At 37.8% G+C, this 24392-nt stretch overlaps 1 non-coding gene across 1 annotated transcript; it reads left to right on the top strand.

Annotated features, from left to right (window-relative positions):
* Positions 1-17940: 17940 nt before the first annotated feature.
* On the top strand, positions 17941-18044 carry LOC130020240 (U6 spliceosomal RNA). Its single transcript, XR_008791994.1, has one exon. It is a non-coding gene; the product is annotated as a U6 spliceosomal RNA (small nuclear RNA).
* Positions 18045-24392: the final 6348 nt, after the last annotated feature.

Raw genomic sequence — 24392 nt, 5'->3', positions numbered from 1 at the left:
AAACTTTGCAGCCCTTTCTATTTATACATGTACTAGCGTAATAGGTAGATAGATTAAATGTAATATATATACATATAGATGACTTACATGTTGTATTTTCAGATTAATAACCTAGATTATTTTATACACCATTTTTTTCAAGATGGTCAGGACATGATTAGATAAGAATTGAAAACAACTGCTTTTTTTTTTTTTGCCTTGATTGCTTTTTTAAAAAAAATTTTTATTAGTGAAACACCATGAGGTACAGTTGTAGACTTACATGTTTTTATGCTTGGGTTTTAATTATACAATGATCAAATACCCACCCCTCCTCCAGTGCCCATTTTCCACCATCACGGGTCCCAATATCCCTCCCACCCCCCATTCCCCCACTCCACCCTGCCTCTGTGGCAGGGAATTCCCTTTTGTTCCCTCTCTCCTTTTGGGTGTTGTGGTTTGCAAAAGAGGCATTGAGTAGCAATCATGGAAAACAACTGCTTCTTAAAGACTGAGATTTTACTGGGGTTTAGAGGAAAGTTACACTCATTTTTGAAGTAAAAAATATTACACCGTACACTCAACCTAAGGGTCAGAGCCACCAACAACTGTTCAGGGTGTGTTAGCTGTAGTTTTGTTGTAACTTTAATTGCGTTGATATAAGATCCTTTTATCTCTGTTTTGGAAAACTGTTTGCTTAACTTAGTGTTAACATTTGGGGTTTTTAGGTAACTGGATAATGGTTTCTATGATTCCACCACTACAGCAGACTCAGTTTTTCCCTCATTTTTTAAATATTCTGTTTTGTAAGTGTAAAATAATGGAGCAGATGTTCAAATTTGCAAGCTTCCATTTTACTTAAAACCTTGTTGAGAATGATGAGATATCCTGATATCAACAATTGCATGCTTAGAATATTAGCCCATATGTCAGAGGTATATTTCTATCACTTTTGTGAATTACTCTTAAACAATTTTGTCAAGTGTTTTATTCTTTAAGGCTGATATACCACCAGCTGCCTCCAAGGACTAAAGGACATTTGGTACACAACTCACTATTCACGAGGAATTTAAGTCATTCCAAGTGTGAAATGTAAACATCTACAAGCAGAATCCAAGTTGAATAGTGGTAGTTTTCTATCTCTCAGACCTATACCATTGTTTGCGATTTTGGCCCCAGTTGTCTCTACTGCCTTATAACAGCAATCTGTCCCATGTGTTCACTCACTGTTAGTTTATTTTCTTAATTTTGGAGTTTCTTTTTTACTTTTATTCTTTCTAAACTAGATCTTTTTTAAAACACCCTTTTAAATTTTGTTCAATTAAATTATGAGTTCCAGTAACATGTTTACAATACTGAAAAAGCTTATGCTTTTAATGTACAGTTAACATACTTTAACACCACCAAAGTATCCAAGGACCTCTACCAGTGTCCCTAAGTCACTTTCACTTAAACTAGAAATCTGTAACTAATAAACTTGTGTCATAAAAGATTGAAATCACCGACTCTAGCAGATGGATATGGAGATCACTGTTACCTGAAAAATAATAGAATAATCTTTCTGTGTGAAGTATGTTTGATGTTCCATCGGGTTCCTGCTCAAAGATTCTACTGAGAAGTGAAAGACTAATGTTTCAGCTCGAACAATGTCAACTAGTAAAACCCTTAACTTCATTTTGCTTGCACTCAATTCTAGAAAAAAATATAAAAATTTATGTTGAAAAAGGGGCTGAAACTATTGCCTTGCAGCCTGTTCCCACCAAAGTTAGGGTCCCTATCAAAGGTCATAGGGACTGGAAAGACAAGACAGAGGCCTGTTTTCCTTTCAACTCATGTAGTGACTGCAGTCTGAATCTGTCTTAATGTCTACTCTTTCATCTGAAATCAAGATGGGAACATATCATTAATTTCTATCTTTTCTATGTGAATAAAGTGGGTTTCTTTCCTCCCAGAAAGTCCCTTCTGATTTACTGCAGTTTGGATAATGCACAGCTTTCCTTTTGGAGATGGGGTCTAGAGCCCCATTCCTTGAATCTTGACTGAATTTAGAGTTTGTTTGTAATCCTGGCAGCAAACTAGCAGATGGGATCCACTCTTGTCTGGGAGAGGTCTTGCTGGGTGTCCCTCTCCTCCTGGACACATTTTCTGGGAGAACTCAGCTGTCTGGTTGTACTCCCTCAACCATGGATGCTGTTACTGGAGTCTCACCTGTCCCCAGACACCCCAGAAGATCCAGGCATGCTAATGCAGCTGCTGGGACTCTTGGGAGCTTACACATCAGAGACTCCACTCCCTGGCTTTGGCGGCAGAGATGGGACCAATGATATACCCCCTCTCCTCAAAGGACAGTCTCACACTTGTCACGAGAGAAGGTACTGAAAGGTACTGAAATTTTGTTGAAAACTAACATGATAATATTTACCTCCCAAGGTACTGTGAATACTAATTAATTACTTTAGCAGATTCTCCTGCCACCGCATCTGACTGTCCTCACCGGGGCCCTTTGGAGGGGGGCGGGTTGAGTTTCCTTCCCCGCCCCGAGCATAGCCCCGGCAGCAGAAGATCTCTGGAACCAGCCACAGCCATGCTGAGATCACTCTCCACACGTCCGGACAAGCCCCATGCATGAAGGAACCGGCAGAAGAACCCAGGCATGCGGATCCTGGGGCTGAGATCTACAAGTCTGCTTGGATGGGGACTGGGCCTTCTCCACCCAGATCCCCCATCTTCCAGTAGTAGGCGTTACACTCACCAGCTGCCGCCGCCACCAGGTGGTCCCATCAACAGCCAGGACCCAGAGACTATAAAATCCAGCTCCCGGAAGCACCGCATGACATCTTTTTATCTCTTTTTTACTTTGGAGAACCCGGCAGGCTACCGAAAGTGTCCTGCCCACACGGCAGAGTCTGGCAAACTTCCCGTGTCATACTCAATATGCCAAATACCAGTAACAATGATAGGTCTCATTCTCCTAGCCCTGAAAGAGCATTGAATATGGCTCTTTTAAAATCTCAGGGCTAGGAAGAACGAAACGTTACTGGTGTCCACACGAAGCAATCGATAAACAACAGGATGATTGTGATGTGACTTTAGCAAAATATCCTTTTTTTTTTTTACTTTTTGGGTCACACTCAGCGATGCTCAGGGGTTATTCCTGGCTCTGCACTCAGGAATTACTCCTGGCGGTGCTTGGGGGACCATAAGGGATGCCAAGAATTGAACCCAGGTCGGCCGCAAGGCAAAAGCCCTACCCACTGTGCTATCGCTCCGGCCCTTTAGCAAAAGATCTTGAAAGCCAAAAATCTGAAGTCCTATTCAGCCCCGCCCCCCGCGACTACTTTTTATTTCTATTCTGCTCTCTATCAACAAGGCAGAATTTAACTTGAACCAGTTTAACATTGTTTATTTGCAACCAATTATTGATAAGATCACTTGATTAAAGATGGTACTTTGCTAATGCTTGCATAAGTACTATCTTCATGTACAAAGAGATACATGTACTTGTTCACCAAATATTGGTCAATTTAAATGAAAAAGATAAAGCAAAAATTTTTAACTTCATCTTCAGGAGATATCAAATAGATATCATGTAGAGATGAAATATGATCTTTTGGTGTTTATATTGTGACTTAGATCATTTTAAATACTTTAATATTAAGTAAGTTTAGAAAGGAGAATCAAACTGTAATTTCTAATGGAATCACTGCCAGTCAAGATAGCTCTGTATCACCTAGTACATATCACCCCATTACTCAGAATGGTATGCTTATACTGCTACGGCTTATTTCATAATAATTAAGCAATTATAAACTTCTTAACCCAAGAGCAAAACAATTTAAAAAGTACAATAGACTGAAATACACAATGTCCAAAAGGATGAGGAGAGAGAAAAAGTGCCTGCCATAAAGGCAGTGGGGGTGGGGGGTGGCGGGAATGGAGACACTGGTGGTGGGAAATGTGCACTGGTGAAGGGAAGGGTGTTGGAACATTGTTCAACTGAATCCCAATCATGAACAACTTTGTAATTGTGTCTCATTGTGATTCAGTTAAAAAATAAAAGAAAAACGAATTTTACAAGCACAAGAGAGGGGTGAGAAGATAGTAGATCTATGTCTACAATCTGTGTCCTGCATCCACCTGACCTTGGCTTGGTCTCAGTACCACGTGCCCTTCCAGCATCACCAACATCTATGATGTAGCCAGGGGGAGATTCCAGTTACCCTGGGCAGGCAGCACCACATCCTCAGGCCTTGTATTGAACCACTGACCTGACTGGCTGAGAATTATCAGTGGGACCCCCAGACTTTTGGGTACTGCTTAGGAGAGACCCTCCAATAAAAAATTAAACAAAAAACTACAGTAGAGGGTCCAGAAAGATAGTACAGCAGAGGGGGTGGTGGTCTTGAATGTGGCCAACCCAGGTTCATTTCCCAGGACTCCATATGGTTCTCTGAGACCCAGTAGGAGTGATCCCTGAATAAAGAACCAGAGTAAGGCCTAGACACCTCTGGTTGTGGCCCCAATTCAAAAACAGATAAAAACTACAATGGAATTGTATTCTCTTAAAATTATGGTACAGGAGCTGAAGTGATAGTACAGCAGGTAGGGAGTTTGCCTTGCACACAGCTGACCTGGGTTCGACTCCCAGCATCCCATATCATCCTCTGAGCACCACCAGGAATAATTCCTGAGTACAGAGCTAGGAATAACCATTGAGCATCACTGGGTGTGATCCAAAAGCCAAACATAAATAAATAAATAACAGCAAACTTTCTATGAAATCCAGTTGTACAACCTTACTCTACTTCCCAGGACATGCAGCAAAGAAAGGAACCCCCATGTCCTGAAATAAAGAGGAGGAGTTTGCAAGTAAACAGAATGGACAACTCTTAGGACCTTCCAGTGAGCCTTTGCTTAGGCACTCTTATGTGCTAGATTTTAAAAGATTAAAAAATAAAATCCGGTCTTTCTCTTAATTTCAGTGTCACTTTCAGTCTTCTTTCTTCTTCCATTTCTTGTTCAAATAATTGAATTGTGAAGTGACTCTAATAAGATATTGTCTTTCAGTATAAGAAGACACATTTATCCTAATTTCTCCATATTCTGAAATTTAAATAATTTGGAAAAAGACATTTTATAGTCAGTGAATGAAGTATTAAGTATCTGTCTTCTCAGACCCAAAGCAATTCTATCTCCACTCTTGATATCACTCATACCTGTGTATAACTCCTATAAATTGTACAAATGCTCAATAAAAATAACAGAAAATAAAGACTGAGGAACTTGTAAAGTATATTAGGGCTATATAGAAAACAATATTATATTCAAAATAGGTTGGTATTATAACATAAGACTAAAAACAGGGCAAAAAAGGATGTTTATATGACCTAGGACAATTGATTAAACCATCTTAAATTGAGGAATAATAGTATGTTAGAAAATTTTAAATGACAATTGTTTCAAATGAAGTGAAATTGTTTTAAATTTCTACACAAATGTGATATTTCAAGACAAATGTGATGTGTTATTTTAGTTATATTAATTAACAAGAACCCAGGGAAGAGAAAATATGTTCAATTGTGCTTTATTTTATAAGGATGGGATGCAGAGAAATGTTAGAACTCTGTTTTAGCTGGTACTATTTTCATAGCATGAGAGTACACTGCTCAGAAAGCCAGTAATATTACATGCTTCGTGTCCATGCTTAATGTACACACAAGCATCTTCTGCTTTCTGGGAAGTCTCCAGGACAGAAAAAGAAAGTTCTTGGAGAAAGCACTGGGGATCTTGAGATTGAAAGAGCTACATCTATGAACGGGTACTAGTCATGGTTTGTATCCTGAGTTTGCTTTTTTACTCTCCCAATTTGTGTGAATGAGTTGAAGTTTCTAAACAATAAAATTTGTCCTTTAGAAATGTGGGATCTCAGGGCTGGTGTGAATAGTACAGTGGGTAGGAAACTTGCCTTACACAGTGGGAGAGTTACTGTGCCTTCTGACCATCCCTTCTGACCATCCCATCACACAAACACACACACTCTTCATAACTCTGCACATTAAATGTGTCCTTTTACATCTTCTTTATAATTCTGTAGAGCCATTAAGAAAACCTTAAATCTGCATGGTGTTGGCTAGAATGATGATACTTAATATAATGATTCTGAGTGGAAAGATTTCTTTTTAGCAACAGTTACTTTGTGACTGATCTTATGATTACTGTCACTGTCACTGTCATCCCGTTGATCATCAAATCACTCGAGTGGCACCAATAATGTGTCTATTCCTCCCAGTATCGAGATTTTAGCAGCCTCTTCTTACTTGTCTTTCCCAACGATTGGAGGCTCTTTCATGGTCAGGGGAATGAGATCTCTTGTCATTACTGTATTGGGCATATCAAATATGCCACGGGGAGCTTGCCAGATTCTCTGAGAGGCATAAGGTTATATATTTCTTTTTATGATTTGCTGCCTACTGTCTGAACCCCATCAGATTTCATGTAATAATTGTGGAAAATGGGTAGGAAGTGTCTTATAATGTGTCATGCGGCCGTGTGGTTCGGAAAGTGGCCTGGAGCGTGGCGGTGGTTGGGTAGTGGAAGTCAGCTGCCAGGGCTGGGTCCCTTAGGGTGGGGAGGGCTCTTACCAGCCCCACAGCCTAGTGCGGAGTCCAGTGGCATGGTTCTGGGAGCCTCATTTTATACTCTGATCTGGGAGGAGCATCCTAAGTTCTGGAGAGTGGCCATGAGGTGCTGACAGGGTGTGGTTTATGGGTGTGGTCCCCGAGTCACCTGAGATGATAGCAGAGCAGCTCCTTCGCTGATTTGTTGAAAGTCAGCCCTCGCCTGTCACGCAATGCACGTTTGTGGGGAACCTGGTGCTAAACTATTCGTAGACAACCTGCTTCTGGGACAGGGTTTTGTACAACCTCATGATAAAGCCATCAAATATTTCTTTATAAAAATTCATCATTCTGGGGGCTGGTACAGCAGGCAGGACACTTGTCTTGCACATGGCCCACCTAGATTCAATCCCTAACAATCACACAGACCCCCCTCCCCAAGTCCTGCCAGGAGTGATCCTTGAGAAATAGGCCCTGAGCACCACAGACTGTAGCCCCAACACAAATAACAACCACAAACTCTACTGCAAAGAGATAATAATTAAAACAGCATGGTACTGGAACAAAAGCAGGGCCGCAGACCAAGGGAACAGGGTGAAATATCCGTACGCACAACCCAAAATGTATAAACATCTAATCTTTGATAAGGGAACAAGAAACAAGAAATGTGAAGTGGAGCAAGGAAAGCCTCTTTAACAAATGGTGCTGGCATAACTGGATAATCACATGCAAAAATAAAATGGGCTTAGACCTCGACTTAACACCATGCACAAAAGTCAGATCAAAATGGATTAAAGATCTCAACATCAGGCCCAAATCCATAAGGTACATTGAAGACAAGGTCAGCAAAACCCGCCACGATATTGAGGCTAAGAGTATCTTCAAAGAAGACACTCCATTGACCACGCAAGTGGAAACAGAGATAAACAAATGGGACCATCTTAAATTAAGAAGCTTCTGCACCTCAAAAGATACAGTGACCAGAATATAAAGATAATCTACAGAATGGGAAAGGATATTTACCCAATACCCATCTGATAAGGGGTTGATATCAAGGATATACAAAACACTGGTTGAACTCTACAAGAAGAAAACATCTAACCCCATCAAAAAATGGGGCGATTAAATGAACAGAAACTTTTCCAAAGAAGAAATCCGAATAGCTAAAAGGCACATGAGAAAATGCTCTACATCCCTAATCATCAGGGAGATGCATATCAAAACAACAATGAGATATCATCTCACACCACAGAGACTGGCCCACATCCAAAATAACGAAAGCAACTGGTGTTGGTGCGGATATGGGGAGAAAGGAACTCTCCTTCACTGCTATTGAGAATGCCAACTGGGTTAGCCCTTTGGAAAACAGTATGAAATTGAAAAATTAGAAATTGAGCTCTTATCTGACCCAGCTATACCTCTCCTGGGAATATATCTCTGAGAGGCAAAAAAGTAGTTGAAATGACATTTGCACTTCTATGTTCAAAGCTGCACTATTCATAATAACCAAAATCTGGAAAAAACCCGAGTGCCCGAGAACAGATGACTGGTTAAGGAAACTTTGGTACATCTACACAATGGAGTACTATGCAGCTGTTAGAAAAGATGAAGTCATGAAATTTACATACAAGTGGTACTACATGGAAAGTATCATGCTAAGTGAAATGAGTCAGAAAGAGAGGGACAGACATAGAAAGATTGCATTCATCTGGGGAATATAAAGTAACAAAATAGGAGACTAACACCAGAAAATAGCCGAGATAAGCACCAGGAGGTTTGCTCCATGGCTTGGAGGCCAGCTGCACATGTTTTGGGAGAATGCAGCTCAGATAGAGAGGAGCACCAAATAAAGGATGTTGGGAGGATCCTCCCAGGATGAGAGATGCATGCAGAAAGTAGACTATAGACTGAACATGATTGCCACTCAATACTTCTTTTGCAAACCGCAGCACCCAAAAGGAGAGAGAAAACAAAAGGGAATGCCCCACCACAGGGCATGGATGGGATGGGGGGGATGGAGGAGGTGGGAGGGATACTGGGAGCACTGGAGGTGGAGAATGGGCACAGTTGGAGGGATGGGTACTCAATCATAATATAACTGAAACTCAAGCACAAAAACTTGTAAGTCTACAACTGTACCACATGGTGTTTCACTAATAAAAATAATAAAAAAAGGAAGAAAAATTTTTAAAAAGAAAAAAATTATTATTCTGCACAACAATTTGGGGAACTAAGCACATGGTAGAAAACTGCACTCGTAATAAAAGTGGTGAAACTTTAGAAATGAACTCTCATCCTTTGCTTCTATAATAAAAAATATTAAAACCTAGTATGGTATTATTGTTCAACATTCATGACAGTTCAATGAGCCAGGGGCCAGATAATGAAGGAAGAATGAACTTTTCTGAAAACCAAATGAACAGTATAAATTTCTAATAGTATACAACCTTTGACCCAGAAATATGAATTCTGAAACTCTATCCTAAAGAAAAATTTCAGGGGTATACATAAAAAGATACTTATTTAAAATGAAAAAATTCTGGAACTAGCCTAAGAAGTCAACAATAAATAGATGACTCATGATTAACAATATGCTCATAAAACCATATTATGGAAACTGGTGACTTGAGAAAATAAAATAGTTATAGCAAATAAGTGTTAAAGAACACAAATCTATAAGCGCAATAGTATTTCAATGGTATAAATAAATGATAAATGAACATGATGTGTTTGTATGCTATGTGTATATGAAAAAGAAAGTAAAGCAGATTGAAGAAAACATATTGAAAGCATTTTTTCTAGTGTGTAGGATTATTTTTCTAGTATGTAGGATTGTATGTAATCATTGTTTTTAATCTTCATGTCTTCCTGTGTCTTTTGAGCTCCTATGACTAGAACAAATTTTTAAAATCCCCTAAAAATTAAGCTTTTAAAATATCATTTGGATAGTAACACCCTTATGCAAAATTTATTCTAAGAAATAATACTCAATTTGTAAGAAAAATATTGTACTAAGAAACTTACCAAAATGTTATTCATAATTTAACAAATTAAAAATATCAGTAACTACCCATTAATACAAAGGGCAAATTTCTTTTGCATGTATCTATTAGAGAATGCACTATGTTAATTTACACCAAGATGTGAAAATAAGGATGTATACATGGGGATAAAGATCAAATGGCTTGCAAGGTTTAAATTGTTAAGCAAATACAAATATCTGTGAACACAAAATATTAGGAGAAACATTAGAAAACTTTCAGACTTTTATAGTTATTTCTATGTTCAATGGTAAATGAACTTTTTAAGTTATTATTCTTTTTCTCATTGATAGGAATCCTTGCCTTAACACTTGGTGTCACTGGGGTTTGAACTCACCCTAGAGCTTGGCCAAGAAAGCACTTTAAGGCACTAAGTCATCTTCTGGGGCTTTTATCTTTCTTTTTGAAATTTCCAGTTAGAGCTCCATTTCCTCCATTATGTTTAAAATAAGAGGCAAGCCATATATCTGATTCATTGAAACATGAACAGCAAATTATTCCTGTCAATTCTATTTATTCTTTTTGCATAATCTCTAACCATTTCTAACCCACATCCTCATTCTCATTTTTAAGTGTTTGTGTTTGTCAGTGAAACATCATGAGTTTTAATAGTAAGTTCATAAAGTATTGCCTAAATACATTGACTTTAAATTTCAGGATGTAAAGACAAGGAAAGTCTTTCTGACATCCATTGAATCTCAGGTCAATGATGCAAATGTTCAAGAAGTCTGTGGACTTGCCTTTTGTAGGCATCTCTCCAGTCAGAGTTCACTTTCAAAGATAACAAACATTTGGATAGCAAACATTTTTTAATATTTTGTAATAGCACCTCATAAATGGTGATATAATAAGACAAAGTTCCGAAGTTTTACAAGATCACTTCCTGCAATGGATCTGATCTCACTTCATCTGTCAATCAATTTGCCTACACAATACTGGGTCATGCACATGCCTTCTTCTCAACTATAGAATTCAAGCAGATCCTAATCTTTTTTTGAAAGAAAATTTTGTCTGACAGTTTTATGTCTTCCCTTAAGATAGCAAAATTGTTTGGGCAATTGTCTGTACCACTGTGGATGGAAAAGATAAAATCTTGCAGTTTGAAGCAACTTGGATGGACCTGGAGGGCATAATAATACATGAAAGTAGTCAGAGAGAGAAGAACAAATACTGGATGATCTCACTCATCTTGGGTATATACAGAAACAAAACCAAACCTATCAAATGAAGACAAATCCTTGGCCTTGGATTGCAAAATTCAGATTGCAAAATTCAGATTAGCAATTTACTTCTTAAATTACAGAAGTAGATTAGCAAGCAGTGGTGGGATGGGATAGAAGTGGAGGAGGCAATATACACGTGACATGAGGACAGAAGAGGAGGCAGCTCTGGGGCATTTTGATGGTGGTAAAGACATAGTGACTTTGATCATCAAAACTATGAAAGTTGGTACTATTGTTGTCAGGTTACTTAAAATTTAAAATATAATAATTAAAGTTAACACTGTTATAACCACTTTACTTTTAAGTTATAATATAATTAAAGTTAATGTTATTATAACCATATTACTTAAATTATAATATAATTAATTAAATTACAAACTTAAAAGAAGGCAACATGTATTAGGGGAATTTCCCCCAGTGGAAGAACTCAGGGTTTATGGGATAAAATTTTCTATGGCTAAGTCTTTGAACCGTGCCCTTTCTCTGACAGGATCAACCCATATTCTCCCCCACACTTTGAGCATTTCACACACACACACACACACACACACACACACACACATACACACACATAAATGAGGGGAGGAAATAAGTGACACAAAAAGATGACAAATTGGAGATGAACTGTACATACACATATATACTCTCATTGTATGAAATACATAAATAGTTCAAAATGTCATTTTAATTACTATCTTGTGAACCCAAAAGTATTTGACTCAACACTAATGATCTTGATACTGGCACTGAACCATAACTAATGTCAAAAATTTGCAAAATTTCAAAGAACATCACCTATAATATCAATGTGTCCTAATATCAAGGTCAAACTCTAATGATGAGGATTCTATCCATTTACATAATTTATGTGTGAATATAGAATATGGATACTTTATGTTTCTGAAGGAAAGAAAAAACATTTCTACCAATTCCAAGTTCTAATTCCAGACAGTGTTCTTATTAATGTAATTCAAATGATGGCCAATTTCCCAAAAAACGTCTCCTGGGATTGCCGTGAGAGCTACCCCATTCTCTCTAAGAATTACCAATTACTACCTTTTGCACTTGCTCATGAGCTGGATAAAAAGTTATCCACCTTCAATTCATCAGCAAATGCATGATAGTCTGGGAAGGAGAGAAGCTTTTCCTTAAACTGACAGCTCTCTAGAGACTGGTCTTTCTAGCAGTCAGAAAATTTAACCCTTATGACTTTGGTTTTTGTGAGTTCAAAGACTTTATCTGAAGGACTGCTTCATTGGCTATTGTCCTTAGTTTGGTTACAGAGTCAGTTTCTGTTTTTCAGTTCAGAAAAAAATATGTCTCTTGAGGAGCTGCTTGTACTACCCGATGCTTCAGTGGGATCCTGGAAGAGACTAGCTGGCGTCACCAACGTGGTAGGACTAGGATGGAAGGTCTAAGATGAAGCTACAAAGATGACTGTGCCCCTTACATTTGTGTACTGAATAAGCACCCCTTTTCAACTCTGCCACCACCCCATCTGAATTCCCAGGCTCCTCTACAAAGCTGTCAGAACCCAAATAGCTAATTGAGAGTAATACAGGTGCCAGTAATAAAAGTCAATTTGTCAACTTACTGGATTAAAGGAACAGAGAAAGTTCCATGTGCTGAGATGCCTAAGACTCGATAAGAGCACAATCTTAGCTGTCAATTCCCTAGCAGCCCTAAGAAGAAAACATGATCTATTCCTATTGTGAAGATGAGCTCGGAGAAGTGGAAAAACTTACTCCAGATCACAAAACTCTAAATAGCAGAGAGGATTAACACCTTGATTGGTTTATTACCAGGATCCCTGCTTTCTTTTCTTTTCTTTTTTTCACCACCTACTTACAAAGGACTGATAATCCAGCATGTGAAATTGTATGTTCTCACTGGGAGGTCAGAAAATAAAGAAATCAATTGAACCCTTGAATTCAAAAGCTCAAACAGGGTCATTACTGTGAAGAATGGAGGAAGTTATATTCTGCAATGAATAGTTCTGTGCATTGTGGCTTTCTAGTGGGAGGCATGTAGACATTGCAGAGATGAAATGCAGGGGGTGGTGGTTAGGGAGTGAGAAGAGTGGAGAAAAAAGATCAAAGTCTAAAAGAGGCAGAAGGTAAGTAATACAGTCATGCAGTAGGTGTGGGGCAACTTTCAATGTACTATAGTGGACAGATGCAGACCAGCTCAGCCTTGGCACTGAGGTATCGGCCCTGGCTGAAGGCAACTGGCTTGCGGTTGCAGGTGGTAGTTGCCAAGTTTTCACCTTCACATTTATACCCAGCTCTTCCCCCAGAAGATCATTCTTGGAGCTGAAAGAAATAGGAGTCAGGAGCAGTGCAGTGGAGCATGCCTGCTCAGCTTATTAAAACATGGGAAGAAGGCAATATTTCACCCCCCCAGAAAAAAAAAAGATAGACAAGTGAGAGCAGCTAATCCATCCAAAGAAATTAGCAGGCAGAGTATGTAGCTGTTTGAAATGATGAACGAGGCTGAAATAGCTACACAGGCTAACATCCAGTGGGATAATTACTCCAAGCTCTCAGGCTAAAATCTGTCTTGGAGGTACTGGGAGCTTTGATGACTCAATTTCAATGGGACTGCTTATGAAATACATAGTAAAACCTATTAAAATTGAAATTGTTCTGGTAGGTATTCTGTGACTAGGCTGCTGACCCTGTCAGAAGGCTTTTAATAAGGTACACACTATTTTTATTCTCAAAAGTGGCATGTACCTTAGCTGCCCACATACTCAGATTTAACTCTATAGTAACTTTCCCTCTGATTTTTTTTACCATGCTCATGTGTTGAGCAACTCACATTCTTGTGAAAAAAAAAGGGGGGGGGGTTCAATGTGATATAAACATTGTTGGTTTTTGCTACCAGGGAAGTTGCTACCTTTATTATTCCATCACCCAGTTTTCTGATTTTTGAGGACAAGGATTTGTTAACTATACCGCACATATTTACTGTCCATGGAACAAATGTTTTAGGAAATCCACTTGCTGATCTAATGAAACAACTAATGATCTAATGATCTGATCTAATGATCTAGGCCATGGCCATCATAGACTATTCTTGTAGGATATATCTGAGTGGAATTAAGATGAATCCTCCCAATTCTATATCAAATTGGAATTACGTATGTCCAACAATCTGCATGCCAGGGCATACCCATTTAAGGAAACCCTCAAAGATAAGAAAGAAGTTAGCCGGCTGGTCCAACCCTTTTGGAAAACAGTATGGACGATTCTCAAAAAATCAGAATTTGATCTGCCATTTGACCCAGCTATAGCTCCTGGGAATATATCCCAGAGAGGCAAAAAGGTATAGTCGAAGTGACATCTGCAATTGTTTGTTCATTGCAGCACTCTTTACAATAGCCAGAATCTGGAAAAAACCTGAGTGCCCAAGAACAGATGACTGGTTAAAGAAACTTTGGTACATTTACACAATGGAGTACTATGTAACTGTTAGAAAAGATGAAGTTATGAAATTTACATACAAGTGGTACTACATGGAAAGTATCATGTTTAGCGAAATGAGTCAGAAAGAGCGGGATAGATACAGAAAGATTGCATTCATCTGGGGAACACAAAGCAACAAAAAAGGGAGACTAACACCCAGGAATGGCTGCGATTAGTACCAGGAATTTTGCTCCATGGCTTAAAGGCCAGCCACACGTGCTAGGTGAAAAGGAAGCTCAGATAGAGAAGAGAGCACCAAATAAAGGGTGTTGTGAGGACCCTCCCAGGGTGGGAGAAGCATGCTAAAAGTAGTCTGTAGTCCAAACATGATTGCCACTCAATGCCTCTCTTGCAAAACACAGTACCCAAAAGAAGAGAGAGAGAACAAGGGGGAATACCCTGCCACAAAGGCAGGGTGGGACGGGGGGGGATGGGGTGTGGGGGGATGCTGGGACCCGTGGTGGTGAATGATGGGCACTGGTGGAGGGATGGGTACTTGATCATTGTATAACTGAAACCCAAGCACAAAATTTGTAAGTCTATAACTGTACCTCATGGTGTTTCACTAATAAAAAAATAAAAAATAATAAAATAAAATGGAAAATGTAAAAAAAAAAAGAAGTTAGAGAATTGATAAGAAAAAGGCTAGAGAATTGTACATGAGAAATACATGATTTCAGGCTCTACTTAAGACGTACTACATTAGAATATGTGTTAAATAAGACCCCTAAGAGGGAATAAGTGTGTTCAGTAAGATTTGAGAAGTTTGTGTACAATTGGTTATAGAGACTATCATTCATTACCTGATTTTGTACTCAGCCAAATCTTTCTTAAAGCATATGTGGAAGGGAATCATCAAGAAAGAATTGGAGCAAATTTAGTCTAATTCTTGACAAAACTGTTCTACCACTAAAAACATTGAGAATTGAATCTACTGTATGATTTGAGCCCGTCAAGCAGCACAAACAGATGCATAAGGAAATTTGTCATTTGACGAAATGGAGGAGAAAGCTTACACAGTTCCAAGAGTATCTTCAGAAAGAACTGAGGCAATATGGGCATTCAAAGAACATGCTTCTTTGAGAAAGGACCAATTACATAAAATGAAAAATATTTCTTGTGAGTTTAAAATATGAACACCAAAATTAAAACATAATGCAAAACTTGAAATTGTAACTAAAATAAATCCCACATGTAAAGCATAAAGACAAAAGGACAGAAAAATGTGTTCATTCTCTCATAACATAGCATGTATTATATCATTGTCCTGAATCAGCCAGAACTCAAAATGTAACAACACAACAACAAAACTTCTATGCTTTGGAGGTATTGAAGTGAAATGACTTATTCAAAGTGAATTGCTATGAAGAAGCAATTAAGAAAATCTGGTACTCATTCAAAAGGAAGCTCAAAGCAGAAAAATATATATATTTTTTCTTTTTCTTATTTTTTTAAAAATTTTATTGACTCACCGTGAGATAGTTATAAAAAGCTTTCATGTTTGGGTTACAATCACACAATGATCAAACACCCATCCCTCCACCAGTGCACTTTCCACACCACCAATATCACCAGTATATCCCCCCTTTTCCACCCTCCCTGTGCCTCCTTGGCAGACATGATTCCCTATAATCTCTCTCTACTTTTGGGCATTATGGTTTGCAATACAGACCCTGAGAGGTTATCATGTTTGGCCCTTTAGTTACTTTCTGCACACATCTCCCATCCCGACCAATTCCTCCAGGCATCTTTTTCTTACTGATCCATTCTCTATTCCAGCTGCCTTCTCCCCTTTGCTCATGAGGCAGGCTTCCAGCTATGGAACAATTTATCTGTCCCGTGTATCTACTATCCTTAGGTGTCAGCCTCATGTTATGTTGTTTTATACTCCAAAAATGAGTGCAGTCCTTCTATGTCTGTCCCTCTCAGAAAAATAAAAATATTTTTAAAAAATAATGGATGAATAAACAAAATTTCCAAGGATATTAGGTAAAACATGATTTTCACATTAGAAGACCTCATCAAGAAATTAGAGATAATTTAAGGGGAAAGTACATTTCTAGCATATTTAAGGCCTTGAGTTCAGTCCTGACTCCTGGCACCACATGATGCCTCAACAGAGCACCACTAGTGTGATCCCTATAAATAAAAAGGAAAGAGCACATCAAATGCATAAAAGGAGACATCTGACTCTCATTAGAGCTATAATTATAGTTACAGACATGCATGCTTTTATATATATATGTGATTACACATACATATATATTTTCTCCACAAAAGTAGATTGTCTACAAAAGTAGATTGTCTACAAAAGAGTGAGAATTGATCTAGCAATAATTATTTTATTTTATTTTATTTTGGGGGATTGGGCCACACTTAGTGGTGCTAACAGCTTGTTCCTGTTCTATGATCAGGGAATACTCCTGGTTATAATCAGAAGATCATATCCAATGCCAGGGATTGAACTTAGGTTGGCCACATGCAAGACTGCTACCCTAACCACTGTACTCTCCCCCCAATTCAGTAACAGAGTTTTATTGATGAGATTATGTTTATATGCATACCACTCAGAAAAATTATTCAAAGTTAGAGGATCAGTTTTTTAATCAGGATTTTTATTAAAAAATCAAATTTTAAAAATTTGTAACCAAGAGTGCTATTCTCAGCCAAAATTCATCAAGGATGAGGGCAACACAGGAGACCTGAATTCCACGGAGACACTTCTATGAAGTGATTTTTGCAACAATAAAAAAATCTGGGGTATAACTAAGCGACAAAGAAGGTGGGGATGAGAAGTTGGGGTGATGGCTATTTTTTCACCTTCTATCATGGTCATTGTCATTGTCCTCTCGTTGTTCATTGTCATTGTCCTCTCGTTGTTCATTGAGTTGCTCAAGAGGGCACCAGTAACGTCTCACAACAAATTGTGATACTTGTTGTTACTGTTTTTGGCATATTGAATATGTCACAGGTAGCTTGCCAGACTTTGCTGTGTGGGCGAGATACTCTCGGTAGCTTGTTGGGCTGCTTATGAGAATTAAAAAGAAAAACTTAAACACTAACTCAAAAATATACCTTCACTTCCATGTTCACTGCTATATTATTTACACTATGGGAGACAGAAACAAACTAAAGGTTCATTCATAGTCAGAGGGTTTACAAAAGTGCATATTTTTATGTGCATATGTTATGTATATGTATAAAATAGAATAGTACTCAGTCGTAAAAAAAAAGAATAGAAATATCTAACAACTTGGCTGTCCCTCACAGGCCATAATGTCAAATTAAATAAAAAAAAAAAAAGAATAGGAATATCTAACAACTTGGCTGTCCCTCACAGTCCATAATGTCAAATTAAATAAGTCACAGAGTGTTCACTTCGGCAGTCACAAAATCACAAATCACAAATCATCCTGTTATTCGTCGATTGCCTCCAGCAAGCCCCAGTAATGTCTCCTTCATCCTAGCCCTGAGATTATATTCAAGGCTCTTTAGGAGAATGAGACCCATCATTGTTACTGGTATTTGGCATATTGGGTACACCACGGGGAGTTTGCCAGACTCTGCCATGTGGGCAGGCTACATTCGGTAACCTGCCAGTTTGTCCAAAGTAGTACACTTTGGCAGTACACATACTAAAATTGGAAGATACAGAGAAAATTAGCGTGGTCCCTGCTCAAGCATGACACGCAAATTCATGAAGCGTTCCATATTTTTATGGGAGATGCATGTTAAAAGTGGACTATAGACCAAACATGATTGCCACCCAATGCAAACCACAGCACCCAAAAGGAGAGAACAAAGGGGATATCCTGCCAGGGAAGCAAGGGGGATGAGGGGGGTGGGAGGGATACTGGGATCAGTGGTGGTGGAAAATGGGCACTGGTAGAGGGATGAGTACTTGATCATTGTATAATCGAAACCCAAGCAAAAAATCTGTCTACAACTGTACCTCATGGTGCTTCACTAATAAAAATTAAAAAAATAATGAGTCACAGAAAAACAATGCATGATAAAACTTCAATGTTTTATAAGAGCCCTCTCCCCAAAATTGAGCTCTAAGGTTCAATCCCTGACACCATAAAAAAATCAAATCCCAAAAGTACCTCCAATTCATGTCCCCTCATTCCATAAACTGATGCAACACAGCTTCCTCTATATGCCAATGAACTTTCACCTTGTCTACTCTTTAACTCATTGTTATGGCCAAACCATGGGGTTGGTCCACTATCTTGGAGTCTTAAGTTCCCTGATCCATAATTACATAGTAATTTGTCCCCTCTGTATGACACTATACCCCAGAGACAAGTCAAGGATTCTGTCTCTCTTCCTTTTGAGTTCAACTTGAACACACAAATGGTTCTCTCTCTCTCTCTCTCTCTCTCTCTCTCTCTCTCTCTCTCTCTCTTTCTCTTCCTCCCAGAACCCATGAAATTCATATTTATGCTATTTGATATGGTTATGAGGTCCCTTATGTCTTCTTCAATTATGTTTGCTGCTTCTGTATCTGTGTGTCCTTGTGTGTTGCCTTGTGTGTATGTGTGTGTGCGTGGGTCTGTGTCTGTGTCTGTGTCTGTGTGTGTGTTTAACTGTTTTATCTTAAACCATACTCATCCTTTCTTGCTACATTAGATCTGCTGTGGAGCCCTCTGGTGTGTTTTTCACAGCTATTGTATTCTTCAGCTCTATGACTTGTATTTGGTATTGATCCGACCAAGATCTCTCTCACTAGTCTAATTTCCTTTCACAGTGGTGTTTCCTGCTTCCATCCACCCAAACCCAGGCTGGATCTAGATCCCTGAAATGTGAGAGAAATTTCAAGCAACCATAAAATTCTTGCAAATGTGTGATTTCAGATATATACCTAGCTTTCAACTCCATTTTAAATTTCATTGGTCTTTCCCGCCTGCATATTTCCAACGTTTCACCACCATCTTTAAACTCACTTTTCAATATTTGCCCCTTCCAGTCTTCAAGAGATTAGCATCTCTCCTGTATCACAGACAACATTAAAGCATTGTTTCTCAACTGCTATAGTCTGTTGATTTCATTCCATTCACTCTATTCCTACCTTCTTTTCTTTATATCTTAGAGACATACAAAGATAGTAAGTTAGAAAAATAAATATTTCCTGTAAAATTAACCAGAGCAATGAAAAAAAATTCACAAAAGTTTACAGGCTTGGGGGCTGGAGCGATAGCACAGAGGGTAGGATGTTTGCCTTGCATGTGGCCGACCCGGGTTTGAATCCCAGCATCCCATATGGTCCCCTGAGCACCACCAGGAGTAATTCCTGAGTGCAGAGCATCGCCGGGTATGACCCAAAAAGCAAAAAAAAAAAAAAAAAAAAAGAGAGATTACAGGCTTATGGAAGATAGAGGAGAGACCATCTGACAAAGCAGAGAAATTCAGGAAAATGTTTTTAATAGAAAGAACCTCTAGGTTAGATCCACATATAATATGTTCTGACCCAGTCCCATTCCCCAGATATTCACATACATTTTAAGTGATAAGAATTACTTGAGTATATTTAAAGTCACAGTAACATTTTTAATTCTCCATTAATATATTGGAACAAGATCATCTTAAAGCTTTCACTTCTGCACAAGTATATACATGCCCCTATCTTCACTAGTTTAATGGTTGTTACCATTTGAGTCCACATCATAACGGACATAGAAAATAACATAAACATGATGAATGGTGCATAATACAAATATTGTATACTTGATAGCTAAGTGTGTCATATAATTGTACATTTGCAAAGCTTGCAACTCAATTAATTAATTCAGAATAATTAGGTATTAGTAAAAAATTTAAATGCAAACACTATAATCAAATAAAACATGAACCTGATAGTCTGTTTCATTACTTGTAGGATGTAGGAGACATTTCTCTCATTAGTGCTTTCTATTAAATTGTGTCTTGTGCTGTTAAAGTATTTGTGGTTCAGTCAATGCTCATAAAAATAGACAGTAGTCAATAATGGAGAAAAAAGATTTGCTGGCAATGAGCCAAGTCTCTAAGTCTTTTTTTTTTATAGCAGTCAGATAGTCAGAAATCACTTAGACACATCTTTCACAGTTCTTCCATGAAGAGAGGAAAATATAAACTTTTTTAAGGTCACCAACTTTTTCTTAAAGAACAGATGTAAATGTACAAACCCTTTTACATTGGCCACTAAAATTTTATTTGTACTGATTCATGTGCCAACTACATATAAATACACATGCGTTATGATTTTAGAAACAGTTTTTATTTGTTCCTTCTCTGTATTCTGAGCACACGCCAGCACATAATTTTTCCTATTCTGCCATCTAGATAAAAAAAATAAATAAAACTCACGTAATATGAACTGAACTGTTGACTTGAGTGTATTCGAGGAAATGAGATCCCAAGTGGAGTAAGTCCTAATAAAAAAAAAGTTCAATATGCCATGCTGTTGCGATCCACCTCCTGGTGTGGACAGCAGCTGTACAGGACATAGGCAGATTCCATTTTGCTAGAGGTTTCATTGACTTTTCCCATCCCCATCAGCCTCTAGCACTAACATACATATAGTTTGGACCAATGAAGTAAGTGCTTCACCTAGAGGCCAACCTGATGTGAACTTGGAATAAATCTAAAGGTTGTTGAGTAAATGATCACAGTAACTGAAAACTTGTTCAGTGATTTAAATTCAGTAAATATGTAAATTTCTTAATTCTATTGTCAGCAGTTTAGGCTAATGACAATGTATTTAATGGAATTTAGGTTATTATCCAGTTTTCTAGGGCTTTCTAGAGTTTTACAGACTAGTTTATTTAGATTTTATTATAAAATAATAGAATTATTTTAAACATAGTATAGATTGAATGGGGTACTCTGCTCATTTAAAATATACACTTTTAAAACAACTTTGTACCTTACAAATAATATTAAGCAGTATATGCCTTAGAAATAGTAGCAGTTGGCATAGGTATCATTTGGTAAAGAATTACATTGAATACTATAATATTTTATAGCAAAAAAATTAATTCTCACACTATTATATGGCTCAAGTGGTAGAGCACAACCTAGTGGGTCTAAGCACATACCAGGTGCAAGGCACTGAGTTCAACCCCCAGCTCCAGTTAGCCTCCTGAGTACTACCAGGTGTAGACCTGTGGCATCAAGACTTTCAAGATAAATTCCTACCAAAATAATAGCAACAACAAGAAGCAGGCAATATTGGTGTTAATTCACATGATTTAAGATGTGTCCTTAAACTATTACTTATTCAATGGTGATGCCAGAAATCCAAATGGGATGCTGCAGACCAAATATATTCCACTCCTAGACCTCTATCCCAAGGAAACATAATATATATGTATATATTATATATATATATATATATATATATGCACACCTATGTACAGTGCAGCACCTTTTTCAACAACTAAGATCTGGAAATAACTCAAAGACATAAATGAATTTAAAATTGTGGTACATATACATACTATATTACCACTTAGCATAAGGGGGAAAAATGAGATATTTCTTTTTGTGCAACTTGGATAGAACTAGAGGATGTCATATTAAGCTAAATAAGTCAGAGGAAGGACAAACATAGGAAGATCTCACAAGAGAAACAAGCCAAGGAAATAGACAATATCAAATGAAAAGTATCCCTGGCCTCTGAAAATTGAATTTACCAAGCAGTTGGAAGGGGGATAGAGGGATGGGAAAAGAAAAGAGGGAATGATGGTGAAAGAAGGACAGTAAAGGAGGATCTATAGCATTCTGGTGGTGGTAGGCGTGCATTAAGTCGCATACTAAAAGCATATGTATGAACATAATCATAACCGTGCTACCTCAATAAAGTACAAAATAAGTAAATATGACAAAAAGCAAACTTTTATCTGGAGTAATAACATATTGTACAAGACTTTTAAAATTATTTGTTTACTTAAAATTAGTATTTTGCAGAATATATTATCAAATCTATATTCTCCTGCAATGCACAATAATGGAAATCATTATAGAAAACATAATGATTAAATCTTTACATAATTAATGCAACTGAGAATAGATGAAAAGAGAGTGATAGCACAGCAGGTAGGGTGTTTACCTTGCACGTGGCCGACCCAGGTTCGATTCCTCCGTTGCTCTTGGAGAGCCCGGCAAGCTACCGAGAGTATCTCGCCTGCACGGCAGAGCCTGGCAAGCTACCTGTGGTGTATTCGATATGCCAAACACAGTAACAAGTCTCACAATAGACACATCACTGGTGCCCGCCCGAGCAAATCAATGAACAGCGGGACGACAGTGCTACATTATCAAATGTATTTACAGCTTCTAAAAATATCCAATCACTCATACAGGAATGTATTATATGACTATTTCATGCTGTTATGATTGCAAAGGCCACTAAAGGTCTAAAAACCAAAAACGCACCATGTTGTGTACATGCAGTGGTGGATAACTATTCCCAAGGCACATGGAGTTTCTGGAGGAACAGATACCCAACACACTTTCATGCCTCCTTTGATTTTCTCCATCAGTCGCTTTAACTTGCCTTTCTCTGCTGGCCAGAATTCACCTTTTTCCTTCTTTCACACAGTGAAAATTTGCTCAGTTCTTTGAAATATTGCCAAAGAAATAAAATCTTGCCTGTCCTTATAAGTCTGTGTGGCTTTTTCACTTGAGCACACAAATACACATTAAAAAAGTTTAGGACTAGAATATGGGGTGGGGAGGTTCACTGATACCTCTGTAGTTAAATCCTATAATTATAAGAAGAATGTTGCTCAATAATTCAACATTATAGGCATATAACATTCAATTTGTGTTCTTACCTACTAAAATGTTGTTTTTTCAGTACAAATGATTCTTGCTCTCTATTGATAGAGCTGGTCTCTATCAACTTGGGAACAAGTTTAACAGTGCTGCTATTAATCTGCTTCAAAGCTGTTTTCGAGGTTGGTGTGATATCCTGGTACAAAGATGTTACTAGGCCTATTTCATACTCAGACACTGTAAAAACATCAAATTAACCGGTTCTATAGCAACACACTGACGATGGATTTTTCTATAAAAGTGGGTGGGGATGTATGCCATTAAATTTTTTAATAATTTAGGCAGTAATAGGACAAAGCATAGAAGATGAGGAATTATTATTATATTCCAGACTTCAAAAAATACATTAAGTATGAAACCTCCAATTAAAATATTAGCCCTTTATAAATTATGTTAAATAAAAATTGCTTCATTCCAATACTTGAATATAAATTTCTGACTCTTTCGTGGAGTTGAATATTTTTCTGGTCTTGCTTTTTAAACCCATAAACAGGAGTTTAATTACATTTTAAAACAATAACCCAAAATACTGTAAGCATAATTTTTTAAAAACTTATAGTAAAATACAGTTATAAATTAGGTATACACTGCCAAAGAAAAAGAAAGCTAATTCAGGAAAAGAACCTATATATTGAAACCAGTGACATTTCTACAGAAGAATATTAATCAGAAAAAATAATGGGAAAAAAATTCACTTTAGCAATACACATACAGGAAAAAGTAAGAAATAAGTGCACTAAGCAAGATATTGGCTTGGGAGGGAAGACAATCATGAAACATTCCTATGGGATATAGAAGGATGTTTGAAAAGAATCGACATTTCTGGCTGGTAAGATCTAATTGTCAGTGTCCCTGGAGGTTATGTGTGGGTTAATATTTCTATCAAAATTTAATGAGATTTTATTTTGGCCTTTGCAGAATGATTCACATTTACCATAAAGAAGCATGAGTTCTCAAAAGTTCCCTAGAAGAAGTCTTTCTCTCTCACACGCATCTGGTGTCCGGCCTGTATAGGGACATTCCTCTTGTTCCTAGGGGAAGGAAAGGGAGGCACCTTTATGGCAGCCACAACAAAGTTTCCCTTGGCCTGGGGAACATATGCCTGAGTGTCTCAGGAGACTGCAACCACCAAATTACCTTTGATGTAGTTTCATAACAAATCCACTTTGTGATAAAATGACAAATTGCTTTTTTAATTGGAGGTCAACAAAAAAACAGTATGTATCACACTACTCTGTCACTGTCACT

This window comes from Sorex fumeus, unplaced genomic scaffold (assembly GCF_029834395.1).
Source record: "Sorex fumeus unplaced genomic scaffold, SorFum_2.1 ptg000010l, whole genome shotgun sequence".
Classification (NCBI taxonomy): domain Eukaryota; kingdom Metazoa; phylum Chordata; class Mammalia; order Eulipotyphla; family Soricidae; genus Sorex; species Sorex fumeus.
This window is presented reverse-complemented; position numbering and strand designations above follow the sequence as displayed.